Below are 15,036 nucleotides of genomic sequence, written 5' to 3'. Positions count from 1 at the left end.
ACGGAACAGGGAGGGGGAAGGATAAATCTGTCCGGGAACGAGGTTAGCCCTTGCAAAGCGAAGCTAACGAAGCTAAAAAGCAAAAACAAAAAAAAAAAAAAAAAACAAAAAGGGAGAGGAAAAAAGAAATTTGAATAGCGGAGCACCGTGCGTCGAGTAAATCGACCTTGGCAGATTACGCTTTCGCCAAACTCGAGGCGCCCGAAAGTGCGACGAGGTGCTGATGTAAAATCACTTTTATCACACATTTTTTGATCTAATTTTCATCAGATCACTGAGGCGTTATTTAACGCGTATAAGAGCCGCTGCCGGGGTGGCGGGACGACATCGAGAAGGCGATTTCATCGGAGACGGCGATAAGGACGAGAGTCGGGGGCGGGTCGGGAGCGATGAGGGCAAAAACGGAGGGATCGGAGTGGGGGTTGGGGTGGGAGCTGGGTTGACCCAGTTCCGCGGGTCGGTTGACCCACTTCCCTCGCCGGGGGTTGTTCGACCCAGGTGCACGTAGCCAACGCCAACAACAGGTAGTCTCGCTGAACCCCTCGTTGGCTATAAATAGACGCGACCTCCCCGTACCGCGGATGGTCATCATCTCTGGACCAGCGCGAGTGGTGCGAACACGCAAGCTGTATCCACACATTAATATACATGTATGTACATCGGCTCAGCCAACCAGACCTGAACGAAATTTCACAACGGCCACCCACCCCAACCTTCAAGATTTCATCCTAAGCAGATTAATTCGATTAGCCGAACGCCCTTACACGACTCTGCTCTCTACCCTGTACAATCCAGCCCAGCCTCTTCCTCTCACTTAGAACGAATTCCATCCACTCGAAGTAATATTGCAGTACTTTGGAACCGTATAATCTGCCAAATAAATTATTATACAGCTGATTACCGGAGAACCGTATATTATCGATCGGTGAAATGTAAGCTTCTTTCCCTCGAGCAGCTATTCACTTGCGCTTTGAGTCTCTCGGTTGATCACTCGAGGATCGAATGGAAGAAAGGTTCGTACATTGAGCCCTTTGCTTTCGCGGAGGAACACGCATCCGTCATTTCGCGACGCGTGATTGCCAGCTGACAGCGCGCGGTTGACTGGTCACGGCGACTTGCGTGTTGATCGTGACGAAATGACGGATGTGTAGTATGAAAGACTCGGTGCTTTCGGAACGATTGATTTCGGAATTGATTGATCACGTGGGAGTCGGTTCTACAACTCACAATCTCCTTCCCTGGCAGGTTGCGACTATTTTTTAAACCCACTCAATCAGACAAAGCCAGGATCTTCGGTAGCTCAGCTTTCGGCACGATGTAGCGAGACGCATCAGTCTCGTAAAAAGTGACTCTTTGCTGGCATGATAGTAAAGAAGCATCGAACGACCTTAACGAAGCCGACATACCACAATGAAAAGAAAATATATCCTTCGAAATACACTGCCAATGACAAGAGTATTTGATGCTCGTTCGCCGAAGGAACCCGGGGATCATCTACGGGTCGGAACGGCTTTCAACGTCGTCGACTGGCTGGTTTCCACAAGGCTCAAGCCACGCGAAAGACGGCTCGTTATCCCTGCGGCGAGACCATCGGCGTCGAGTGGTGGCGTGGGGTTAACGGAGACAGAGTCCTTCGCGTTGCCTGGACCCGCGGCGAACGCGTGATTCTCGAAGGCATGACCCTCCTTTGACAGTTTGAGACAGTTTGAACCACGGCTGAGACTTGGTGTCGTGTTCAGGAGTTGATTGAAGAGGTCTGCTGGACCTTGATGGAGGCCTCTGCAAAGTCCTGCGGTTAAGGCTTCACGGGTGTCTTGAACTCCTTGAAACCGACGCCAGAAACGAAATCAAGACGGTGTGTCTTATTTTATATATATATATATACATAATTATTATATATATATATAACGGTGTGTAACCAACCGGTTACTCGATTCGATTGACGACGAAAAACTCCATTACAGTAAACGATTCCTCTGATACTTATACGGCTCGTAGAAAAGCTTCAAGCTGAGATGTCCAACTGGGAAGCTGAGCTTTGCCGACGCGGCTAATGCGCCCCGCGAGTCGAAGCCCGATACAGCAATAAAATCACTGCCCCGTATTTCGAGAAATCCATAAGCGTGTGCGGCAAGTTTCGCGAGGAATATCATTTTTCTTGTATTCTTTTTTCTCCTCATTCTTATTCCGGATTTTCATCTCTCTTTCCATAATTTTTTTATAATATTCTCGCAATGACGAAGAGGACGGAGTGAGCTGTCGCGACGAACCGTTGTGGTGAGAATTAAATTTCGTTCGTCAGCGATGCGCACTGAGGAATATTCAGTGACACAAGGTATTCCAGGCATGCTCCCAGAAATCTTGAAAATTTACTCGAATAACGAACCTTTATTGGCTCGGATTCAATTCTTCGCTCTTGTCCATATTGAATATCCGCAGCGCGTCTGAACCCGTCGTCGCATCAGAGCTGCGTGGATTTAGGACACGTCAGGGAGTCCCGTTTAGTCGGGATATTTCTGTCGTGAAATTTAAACTGCAGGTATAATCAGCCAGATCGACAAGGGACGATTTTACCTTGACCAGACAATTGAGAAGGAGAATTTGACTCGGAAATTTCCTGCAGAGTTTGTTCGTGGGATCGGTATAAGGTATATATGTGAACGTCAAGGGAAATCTTATGCGGGATGTGTTAGATGTACGTCTGTTAAGGGTTCGGAGATTCCAACGAATTAGGAAAACCGATCGTAGCAATTATTCAGTGAGAAAAATTTCAGCAGCGTTGGCAGGAAATTCGCTAAGGTTGATTAACGGAGTACCAAGTAATGAAACGCTGATATTCCATTTGGGAAATTGCTCTTCTGTCTTCCCTGCGAGTCTGAGAGTTGAAGGTAATGAAAAAGTTCACGAAACGATCAAGTGACTTTTGCAAATAGCGTTGACCTCTCGGAAGAGATAAACAGTACGTCTCGTTATACCCAAGAAAGATTGTATATAAGGTAGACAGCGAGTTTAAATTTCCTCTCGCGTACCCCGAAGCCGGTAAATATTGACGAGTTGAATGTAAAATATTTTTGTGATAACCATTCCTCGCCGACCTCTCGAAAATCCATCGAGTTCCGCCCCCTCCGGCATTAAAGCGTTCAATTTAAAAGAGATTGCGTACACGAGGTTTCGCCTAGTGCATGTAGCAGCTGCGTAGGACCGACGCCCGAGTAAGGGGGTGGTATGAAAAGGTCCGACGGAGCAAAGAGCCAAAAAGCCGAGAGATGTGACCGCGAATCGATTTCCGAATTTGTTATATCTAGTATATATCTGGTATTTCGCGGACGACTCCCGAAAAAGGAGGTCGAAAAAGGGGCAGGAGCGGGGCTGCCACGGCATCATCCCCGGGGAATCCCCAGGGCCACGGGGCCAACGTGTCTCTTTTATCCCAGTTTGCAGTCCCCTTGGCAACGCTAACCTTGGACATGTTATACGCCCAGATATCGACGCACACAGTCATCACGCACGGAGAGCGAAGAGAGGCGGCAAAACCGACGGCTAATCTCGCGTTGCGGCCTCTGTCACCGCAACATGCAGCGCAGAGTTTACTTTGGCCCGTAATTGAGAACGGTATGACTTTCGCCCCGAAAGGAGGCAAAACCCACTAGCTCGCGGCACAAAAGCGCGGAAATTTCAATTCATGGGGAATTAATTGCAGGTAGACGGTACCCGGCTGCAAGCTTCTGAACGTGTTTCGCAGTCTGGAGTGTCCGGCGCCACCTGCACGACGAAAAGGCCGTCTCTGGCATAGTTTTACACCGGGTGAAACTTGGCTGGGGAAAATTGAGCCGGCCGAGAGTGCAACGAAAGAGTTTCTCGCAACAGGTGGCCCTCCACTGGCGCCCTGCCCAACTGCTCGAGGAGTGCGCGGATCGGCCCGGATGCAACTGGTCCTAGTCGTTTGCTGCCAGTTTGCAGCGCAGTGCGCAGCGTTAAGTTTCTCGCGTGTCGATTAAATCGGTTCTTCGCAAATATGTCTTTTTGCAAGTACCATGTGGTGTGAGTGTATGTCGGGGAAATCTTGTGAAGGAAAACCCAAAAATTTGAGAAAAAAAAATTTGTTTCGGTGTAAACTGCACTACAAACTTAAGACGCGTTTTTCCCGAAACAATCTTTTCAAAATTGGTAGAAGAAATATCTCAAAGACTACTCGAGCGATTCGGCTAAAATTTTTACAATGCAGTTCCACTTCATACGATTGTCCAGTAGTTACTTGAGAATCATCCATTTTTTCTATACCAAGTCTAGTTGTTTTGTTTTTTGTAAATACTAAACGACTTTAGATAAAATATTGCGATTTTCAAATCATCGACTACCATTTTCCAAAAACTTGGAATATCCTAATTCCAGATCGCTGCTTGCTAATTCTAGATACTTTCAGGGAAATTTTGTGTTTTTTTTTTTTGTTCATCTGATACAAAATAACGAAAGTACATCTGATACCGCAACTGCTGACTAAACAAAAAAAATGCATCTCGGACGGACGCCGGACGGCCGAGACTTTTTAAGTTTTAGGATTTTGCCAACGAAAGTTTAACACAATCAACGTAAAATACTATACTCTGAAATGTATGTCATGAATGTCGAATAAAAGTGGGTTTCATACGCTAAAAAAAATCTCAAAGATAACTTTTTTTTTACTCGTCTCAGATGTGACGAACCTCTTAATGTCGGACAGCGTGATCAAATTTCGAGACTGATATCGTAAGCTCGACGATCACGCGGAGAACGAGCATGATAACAATTTTGCCCCTCGGCGGTATAATTTCGCTTTCAACTACTGACCATCCAATACCTCTTGCTCCTAGAGCTAATCCCTAATGAATAAATAAGTGATCGATTGATCCCCCTGCGTATCCTCTGGGTTCACGATCAGCGCGGTCTGTCGAAAAAAATTCCCCTGCGCGAAATGAATACTCGATCCGCTTAATACATCACGCGAATTGCTCTACTGAAACCGGTTTATTTCACGGGAACTTCTCGAGAAAAGAATTGGGGATGATTTTTGAGCACGTTGGTAACCGAGTGGCGAAATCCTTTTGACTTGTCGCTCCTTACATTTCACAGTACAATATTTGATCCGTTTTTTCTCTCTTTGTGTTCGTTAACGAGGCCGCGATTCGCTGACTGTGGATGCGTGCGAATTTAATTACCAAGTGAGAAAAGCTGCGATTTGTACAAAGCATTACTCACAATCGAACGAAAGCTTGTTTCATAATGTGTGTAAATTGGAACAGTTTAAGCCACATTGCTTCTGCCTGATAACTACAGCGGTCGAACGATCGGAAATTCCATCAATTAGTTTCACGTCTGTCGAACCAAATGAATGGCTCAACTTTTTCCCCCTGCATTCGAACGAGACGCAGTGTTTTCGAACGGTGGAAAAAGAATTATAATCGTCGCTAAGCAACGAGCATGCAGATGTAGAAAGAAAAATTTAGGTTCAAAGGAAAAAAAGAGAAAAAAAAGACGACATAATATTCACATAACGGAGATCAACGATTCGAATTGGACTGTTGTTAATCGATGCGTGAAATTCATAAAAATATGACGTACACTGTATAAAAGACATTCGATTAACGTGGTCGAGCGTTCTTTTGCCGGACCCCCTCGGTCACCTCAAAAACTCAAAAACAGAATTATCGCTCAACCATCCGATGGCCGGATCCGCGACGCTTCAAAGGATCGAAAGTGTTTGCCACCGACAGAGAAAGACAACCATTTTCGTGATTGAATAAAAGGTTTTCCGTCTGGCTGTCGTTTTCTTCGTTTTTTTTTTTTTATTTTTGTTACAACCTTGCGATAAAAATGAAAAATACCAGACGGAATGTCTCGGGGATTGACGCGTATATACGTATAAATACTTATGTACCGTTTCTGCTCGTATCTGAAATCCTGCAGGTGCCAACCAGAGAGGCGCAAGGATTTCGAGAAACGGGAGATACGCACTCGCACACAACTACGTGTATCACGGATGCATGCACGCGTGCACAGAGGCGAGGGTGATCTCCGGGGCGAGCTAAGCGACGTTGTGAGTTTTACGTACGTACGCGGTGAAAAGGTAGATATACAACAGTTACCGATAGCGTATCAATTCAATTCAACGAGGTTCGATTAGATAGTCGCTATTGACAAAACTACCGAAACAAAAGACGCACTTTTATGTCTCTGCATAGTTTGATTCGGTTCGGATGAAAGGTGGAAAAAATAAAAAAAAAATCCACCCGCGGATGCCGATTTCAATATCAAACGAATCCATTGACTACAAAGGCAGGGGGAAACATGCAAATGGACGCAAACAATGGACGTTCAGTTACCGGGGCTCCGGTTTGAAGTGTTACCATCTAACGGCCAGGGTCTTGGTCAATCTAAGTCCCAAATAGCCAAGGGGAGCAAAGATCAGCTTTAACTCGAATCTAAACTCGATTTCACCGATCAACCGCAACCCTTATCCTTCCTTATCGTAAATCCTGCCGTAAGAATCCACGCCATCGGATACAAAGGTAGCGGAATCCGGCCTGAGTCACGAATTGCTATACGTATGCAGTGAGCTGGTGAATTTAATTTTCAGCTTTTGTTTCTTATGCCTATACACACAAGGGACACGCGAAGATGTTGAGGGTCCAAGTATACGCGTCTAGCCCATTGTTGTCTGGCCGTATATCAGGCCACTCTACTGTCGACTTGCTGCATATAATTCATGAAAACGGTGCTGAAACTTTTCACCTTCCAGACTTCAGACACTCTCTCTCTATCTCTCGCTCTGGGGTTAAATTATGCATTTCGTACCGCGTGAAAACCGATTTACAAAGTTATAACCATCCCTTGCGCCGTCGCCGCTTTGTCAGGTGAAATCCAACGTTCTTCGTCCTTTGTCTTCCGTCCTCCTATTATTTATTTATTTTTTTCAATCGCATGTATTACACGTACAACAACCCCGGCAATGCTATATCGTTATTACGGTTTTTTCACCCGATGGTCAACCGAGCAAATCCACCAGGATCGATCGCGTTTGAAGCGAGAGATATTTTCACAGGGCAGATGCGGCGTCATCCAATTTATATACCACGGATGAACGAGCCGACAACGTCGACTCGGGCTTAACCTAATTAAATAATAATGCTTTAAAAAAAAAGGGACGAGATACGAGAGAAAATAAAGTTGAAAAAGAAAGGTAATAAATGAGCGTCGTGGCCATGCGAACGCGCGCAACCCGGTTTAAGGTAAACATTGGACTTAATGGTGGAGCGATATATTCATGAAAATTATACCGGCAGCACGGCCGCGCGGTAAATCCCAGCGGGCCAACCGCACCAAGTACACTAAAATGGTGATTTCATTATCCCGTGAGACGATTTCATGCTTTTGGCGTCACCGAATCGCCTCGGTCGCAAACGCGCGCGTCTCGCGTTACACGACGCGACATTAGAGAATGATCATGCCGACACTTTTGGCTAATCGGTATAACTTTCGAAGTCCTTCGCGAGTGCTAATTACCCAAGTTTGGTACGCGTGTTCAAAGAAGGCTGCTATTAACCGCACGCCGACCTCGCAAAAACGGTCTTGCTTCTCTTTGATGTCAAGGAGCAGCTTGAACAGTCGTTACTTTTGTATAATCCGTCGCGAGGGAACGATATCGCGTTCTTTGATCACTCGACCGTAGACAAGAGTTTTGAAAGTTTCAGATTTTTCAGTTTTAACCCCACTCGTCGCTAAACATCCACATACCTCCATGTGTACTATAAATATTATTTATTCGTATAAAGTGGAGAATAAACGTACAAAAGTAGCAAACTACGACTCCCTGGAGAGATCGAATATTAAGTTACACCGTTCTCCCGCCGCTACAAACGCAGATATATACATGGATCCATAAAAAATGTCGTCTGTCACATTTACAGGTATACTGATAGTCCTGATAGTGAAACAAGCGGATGGAATGTGGTTAAACAAATATACGCGATAAACAAAACCGGTACATCTGTAACTGTACGTATAATGCTTTATCAAACTTATCATATACCCGATTGTGCGCAGATTTTTGCAACAAGAATGGTTTTTCTTTACATCTTGTTTACCACGTTCGTCCATCTGCGTACCCACAGACGATTTCGAATCGAGACGTTTGTCAAACGGTGGAATAACGTGTTCTTTTTTCGCTTTTTGTGAAAAATGGTTTTCGTAAATTAAATAATCATTTTCTTTTTTCCGTTGTGGAAAGAGAGGGAAAAAAGCAAACGTATACAATTACCCATAAAATGAGTTACTCACAATAATGCCTGTCGCGGATTGGTGTTGCGGCCCTACTGTCGCTGCGCTCCCCTTCTCACGTCTACCTCCAGCTCGGCATCCACCACCAGGTCTGCGGTACAAGGTTTGAGCGCGCAGGCGCCTCGCCGTCTTCCAAATTCACGGGGTGCTTTCGGTTAGTAAAAAAGTCAAGTGAAATAGAGCAGAGTTATAACGAGAAGAACGAAGAGAAAAGATTCCTTTCAAACAGTGACGAGATGAGAGAAAAAGAGGTTTGAAAAAAGGCATGCAAAAAAATCAACGTAATCACGAGGGAAACGACCCAGCATCCGCACATTGGCGACACCGCGATAAGTCTGTCAGATTTCACTTCATCTCCGTGATTCGCACTCTTTGGACGCCGGCCTTATCAGGGTCGGTTCTGTAATGACCTTGGCTCGCCGTCGTGATTCGCGTAATTTTTTGCCGTGTGGAAGGGGGTGCGGACGCCGGTTGGAAAGGGGGTGGTGATCTTGCAAATGCATTCCGGCGGAAACCGTCGACTATATTTTCACCCCTGTGGTATATTGAGACACTACGCGGTAAATTTATAAGCGAAAAAATGCGTCAAGAAATTTTATATCACGCATACCTTCTTGACCGAGGGTATAAACGCGAACGAAGCAGCCTCGTGCCGAAAAAGTAAACGTTAACCCTCGGTGAAATTTAAAACACGGAAAATTATTTTCGGGGATGAAAGAAATAAACAAAATCCTAAAAAACGAAACTTGCAGCGCGCGAGGCACCTTCGACTCTCGGATAGAGAAGATTTGCGTTTCAATCTCGACGATTCCGCGGCTTCTGAGTGGAAAATTCAAACTTGAATATATATATATAGGGCAACGTGCCTTTTCCAAAAAGTTGGTCACAAATCACTCATACTCTGTTTACAAACAATCTGGATATAATCGGGCCGATAGCGTTTCACTGGTGTCCCAGCAGCAGCGGTGTTCCGCTATCAATTTCCATCGATAAAAGTTACCCACGTCGAGTCGACTCGGCTTACGGTAGTAAAATTTGACAAGTTTGTTAGGGTGTATTAGAGAAAGTGAAGGGAGAAGGAGTACCCAGCTTGTGTAAGACGAAAGTCCTCCACTGTGAACCCATCCGCGTATCTTCCGGGAACCGGGATTCTGACGACGTGAACCCAGACCAGAAGATCCGCACAGAAGGAAACCAGAATTCACGTCTCCGCGAGAGTCGCGTGGATCCGCTTGTTGCTTCCGCTGATTCGAGGGCAGCGGGAAAGAGGGACTCGAGTCGCTTTCACAGCAGCATTCGGGACCGAAGCAGCCAACCCCCGAGATCGGGTGACCGTTGTCCACCTTGTACTCCGGGGCCAAACAACGGCTCGAGTAAAGGCGACCACGACGGGTCGACAGTCGGACAATCCCAGCCCGAGGGATAATCCGGACTCTATGCTCCCCCGATTCGGGGGCTACCGGCGAACGAAGAGGGGGAGAATCCGGATTTGACGCGACTCGTGTCCTGCAGGAATAATATCTGCCGCGACATTGACAGAGGTTTCGATTACCGAATGTTCGCGTCACGATGCTGCGGATGAGCGTCGAGGGGCTTGAGTGGGAAATGAAGATGAATAGGAAGCGAAATTAGTGCTTTGAACCGTTGCGGCGCGGCGCAGGGGCGGTGCAATTTCTCTGAATTTAAATTTCACGAGGGAAACGGGGCGGGGGGCCTCGAATCGAAAGGGGTGAGGATGACGCAACTCGATCTACAGGTTCGCTTCGAGACGCCGGCAGACACGCGGATGGTGCACGCCCACGCCATCGCGACAGACGGCGAGACTCCGAGACCGGATGTCTGCAGGGCAACGTGGGGAGAGATCAAACATTCAACATCGAATTACGTATGTAGGTCAGATTCAGCCCCGCAGAATCAGCCGACTTTCAATATTATGCCAAAGACGTAATACGGCGTAGTTGTTCGGCGTTTCCTTTAGGAATTGAACATGAATTTGCTCATTTTTTATTTATTTTTTATTATGTTTATATTAATTTTTCCATCAATTTTTTTTTCACAGCGAGGAGACCCTTCTCGCTCGAGGGTCGAACTCCGAAGCGATATATTGCACTGGGATTATGAGTTCTCCAAAGGAAAATAAAGGGGGGTTCAGAAATGGTATACAGGAAATTTGTTCAATGAGAAACAACCCACGTTTAGAAAATGAATTACATTTTGTAAACCGAGTTAAAATCGCATGCGAACGATTCAAATATTTATCCCGCAAAGTGGAATAGAAATACGTACACCGAGCTTTCAGCTGCCGTTTTCTGTGAGTCAATTGAATAATCCACCCAGACAGATGATCCTTTTCCGATCGTGTATGGCTTTGCTGCCGGGTTCGACACAGGTTTGCCTTATATACTAATGCAAATCGACTGATTCGAAACATCGAATAAGTATATGGAAATTTTTGGACCCCATATGGTGATACAACGTGGTATACCACGTTTCTTTGCTCCCACGGATACGCGGCTTCGTAAAAGACGCTTGCAGCTTTGCCCGTTTCGCTTTCGGAATCACGACGTTACCGTGTCGTTGAACACAATTTCACCCCCACGACAAACAAGTACAAATCCAATAGGGGGGTGAGGGAGAGGAAGGAACGAAAACATCGAATAAAATTCAACCGCGAAAACAAATACTAAATTATACATTGAATGTAGATAGAATCCGTTCGTGCACACAAATATCTTCGCAAGGTGTGAGAGAATATTTTTGAGTAACCGGGATATTAAACAGCACGAGGCAATCGAAGTACGTAAAACTGTACATGTAGGGTAATTATTTGTTAAAAAAATTCACGACGCGAAGAATTCTCAGATTGTATTTTCCATTCTAGAAATGATCTCAAAGGAGCTGAGGTTATCGAAAGTTTTCTGATATTTCGGCGACATTGAAATCTATTCGCGACCTTCGTAAATTTGGTATCACGAGTAAATATAGACAACTCAGAGCGTAGAGTCAGTTAACGCTCTTTGGTTACCATCGCCGAAGGGCCGTAAGATCCCCCAGCGATTTGTTTTTGCTCGATTGTCTGAGGTTCGAGTAAACTCTCGATATAGACGTGACCTCCGGAGAGATTCCGCCCTGCGGTTGCGGCGCGTATGGATAAACACGAGGTTTCTTTTCTTATTTTTGTTCACTTCCACTTTATGGTTATACGATCCATTTCATTTTCTCCGTAATATCTTTCTTCGTCTTATTTGCCTCGTTTATTTATAGATTAAGTTTCAAGGAGAACGGCCGCATCAGCCGTATCTCGCGATTGTATTTGTACAATGAAATAGGCGTTCCAGCATCGTCATTATCGTTAGGTATATTTCCGGGCAACAACTCGGGAAAGCTCAGCTGCTTACGCGGAGCTGGTTAAGTGGTTCATTAACCGAATCCCAAAAAGGGACCACCGTAACGGACCACCCTAGGCATACGACGTAAGAATCTCGGAATGAATTTGCCGATCGTTATAGACGGGCCGGTTCACCGATAATGAGCTTTTGTCATTACCTGCATCAAGCTCCCGATTTCGTCAACGGCGAACACACACGGGCGATTGGCGTGTTGAGATAAATTGATGCGCCGATAATCTTCAACCGGAACTTCGTACAACATAATCCGCCCTGTACAACTACCGTTAACAAAGTCACGGAACATCGTGGGCGTGCGGTTAAGTGAATTTGCAACACGCTGCGCTGTTTAGGAAGTAACAAGTTTACCACGCTGAAGATCGTTCGCTGGAAACTAAGTGCGAAATAAATGGAAGGTGTGTTAGTAGGCAAGTGACTACAACTTGTATCACGGTTGTGTGAAACTAGATCCGAATCATAGAATATCGCGGAAATTTCTCGTTCCTGTATCTCCTTTACATTTTGTAACGATATATCCTTGGCAGATTTACGCGTCGACTCTAGATTGACTTGACTCAGCTTTGCGGTGTTGAATTCAAAATAATTGTCGGATCAAAGAATAATAATTTCGATTCCGTTCGCGGATCAGTCTTGAATAATCGCTTTGGGCATACGGGCATCGGTGATGAAACTGAAACGTTGTCCATTTCTTTGACAAAGCTTTTATTAACCGAAACGCAAAGTTATTCATATCCTTCGCGTATATGAAACAGCTCGAATGGCGCTTGCGCCAGAGAGCCACCTGTAGCCCAGCTTCCAATCAATACATCATGGCACCTTGTACACCCATCTAGTGATGGCTACGAGCGCTTATTTTTACTTTTACGCAAACATTCGTTCGTGATTTCGTCGAAGAATTTCATAAACTTTTTTAATTCATTTCATTTCATTGGTTCTCTTTTGATCTTGTCTTTTCAAGCTCTTATGCAGACCATAATTCAAGCCGACCCCTCAGGACCGAGACTTGCTCTCCGAAACACTAATTAGTATTGTTTTATCATCACGCTATTGTTGTTGTTGTTGTTGTTTTTGTTGTTGTTGTTGTTGTTGTTGTCGTTGTTGTTATTATGATTGCGTCAACTAATTAATTACTTAATTGGAAAGATTATTTTAGGCACTTTTGCCCGCTGTGCAACGAGGTTCCGTTCAATTTTCGATAAATTTAATTTAATTAAAAGATCTTATAAATTGGAAGAGCGCGGTGTAATATTGCGGCGAGGATTCTACAGTCAACCCTTATTATGGAGTATCTCATGCATATTCACGGCTCAAGTCTCGAAAATTATTTTTACTTAGGTATATAATTTCATATTTTCTGTCTCGGTTATACTCTCCGCAAATCTTCGTCATTTCAGAAGCTGTCAATAAAACGGCATAAAAAAGACCTAATATATCTCAGGTTACGAGACAACTATACATATAATAATACGATACCGCGATACGATATACATTTTAACAAGGACCTTACCAAAAGCTCTTTCGTTGCCCCAGACTTCGGTTGCCTTCTGAAAGCTTAGGCGGTCTCCGTACCGAGACTTATTGTTGATAAGCCAGAAAAAACGTTTTATTGCTTAAATTGCTGTTGCTTTAAATATGCGTATCCAGCTCTACACAACGATTTCATAAGTATATTTTTATGCACGGTGAAAATGAAAAAAAAGTGTCTACAAGCTTGGGGGCAAACATCCGAATGAATTAAAAAAGTAATTATTCGTTCTCCTCTTGAGAAGTATACAACTTGAACTAAATTTAAACTTTAATAAATCTGAGCGAAAGCCTCGCTTCATCCTTCAGATAATTTTCGAGGAAAAAGTTACGAATTGCCATAAAATGTTACATTAAATTTCCATTCCTTCTATGCGTTCTTGGTTTATTTTTATTTTTTCTCTCATACTCATCTTATTAATAGTAATCAAAGCACGACGATTATTTCTCAAGGAGAAATTCGGCAGCTGGTGAAAATCGTACCTTCGAAAAATTCCAATATTCTGACAAGAAAAAAAATTAATATGAGGGAAAAGAAACGTTTGACTCACCAAAAACCAGGATTTAATCGCGTTGCGGTAAACACCAGGTGTAACTATACTTTTGTCCATTCAGTCAGAACCTTCGGGAGGGATTCCAATTTCCAACCAATAAAGTGCCCAAGTTCGCAATCTTTCCACACTGGTGTCCCTGACGATATACTTCTTCACAATAGCGATTTGCCAACGCACTCTCTCGGCATGTTCGGCTCGGTGCTCAATATCGACTGACGATGAAAATTTGCCAGTATCTGATACAAAAGCATCTTTTTGAACAGTTTCCTCGTGATCTTCGTATCAAATATACGGCCGATGATCGGAAGGGGACGATCAAGGAAGCCTATCACGATAAAACAAACCATCAGCATTCCTCGGAGAGAAACACGCATGGTGTAAGAAGTTTTTAAAGTGGATCGAGAAAATCTGGTTAGTGTCGTTATTGAAATTATGGAACGGGTACGTTGGCTGGATATCTCAGAGATGATTCTGCCCCTTCTTTGTAATAATTCAATTCTCAAAGTCTCAGACATTTTCAGATATACTTATCCGCAAATTGTTGGAGTGGCTTATCGATCCCCAAGAATCCGATGAATTCAACGTATTCCGAATTATGCTTTTTAACCCTCGAAAAATTCGCTGCTACCACTTGCCAAGTAAAAGAAATCAGAATAATTGTTGTGGCGAAGTGAGAAAAAGTAGGTATGTATATTATAATGGCTTCTAGCGATTCGTCTCCGACTTCAGCCTTCGTCCGTATCGAAGATACAACTTCTGTGCCTCGCATTAATTTAGTGCGACCGAATATCACACTACAATTGAGAATAAAACGTAAACAGAACACTCAAAGTGTAAACACGAACTTACGTGTATGCTAGTACTAATTGTAAGTGATATAGTACAAGATTCGTTACTCACCTCTATCCTAAGATATAAGGTCCCAAGTAACCTGGAAAATAGAATTACACAATGGTCGTATTACCAATTCTTAGCGATTTTTTAACCGATATTCTTGTTCCAATAGCTTCCTGTCCGATCTCTTATAGCAATGTCAAAACGTACGCACGCCACTTCATTTTACTTGTAATAAATATTAATCAAAATGAATTTTTGACATGCATAGAACGATATTTTATTGAAATGTAAGATATATCATTGCAGCTAATAGTCCCAACAGTTTCGTTCTAACTTTAGCACAACAACTTTTGAACTTTTTAGGCAATCATTGTTAAATATTACCACCAATCTTTTTACAG

The 15,036-nt window shown here is 44.0% G+C and overlaps 1 protein-coding gene across 5 annotated transcripts in view; it reads right to left on the bottom strand.

Annotated features, from left to right (window-relative positions):
* The window catches only part of rsh (radish), a 53,311-nt gene extending 44,945 nt beyond the window's left edge, over positions 1-8,366 (bottom strand). The window contains exon 1 of one of the 5 annotated variants that reach the window (XM_046633364.1): positions 8,314-8,366. The gene's annotated coding sequence lies outside the window, so the exon portion shown is untranslated. Of the gene's footprint in view, positions 1-2,386; positions 2,424-8,313 lie in introns of those variants that run through there. The other 4 variants (XM_046633361.2, XM_046633363.1, XM_069137401.1 and 1 more) reach the window with 4 other exon arrangements.
* Positions 8,367-15,036: the final 6,670 nt, after the last annotated feature.

This window comes from Neodiprion pinetum, chromosome 6 (assembly GCF_021155775.2).
Source record: "Neodiprion pinetum isolate iyNeoPine1 chromosome 6, iyNeoPine1.2, whole genome shotgun sequence".
Taxonomy (NCBI): domain Eukaryota; kingdom Metazoa; phylum Arthropoda; class Insecta; order Hymenoptera; family Diprionidae; genus Neodiprion; species Neodiprion pinetum.
Note: the sequence above shows the minus strand (reverse complement) of the source record. Positions and strands in the feature narration are given on the sequence as shown.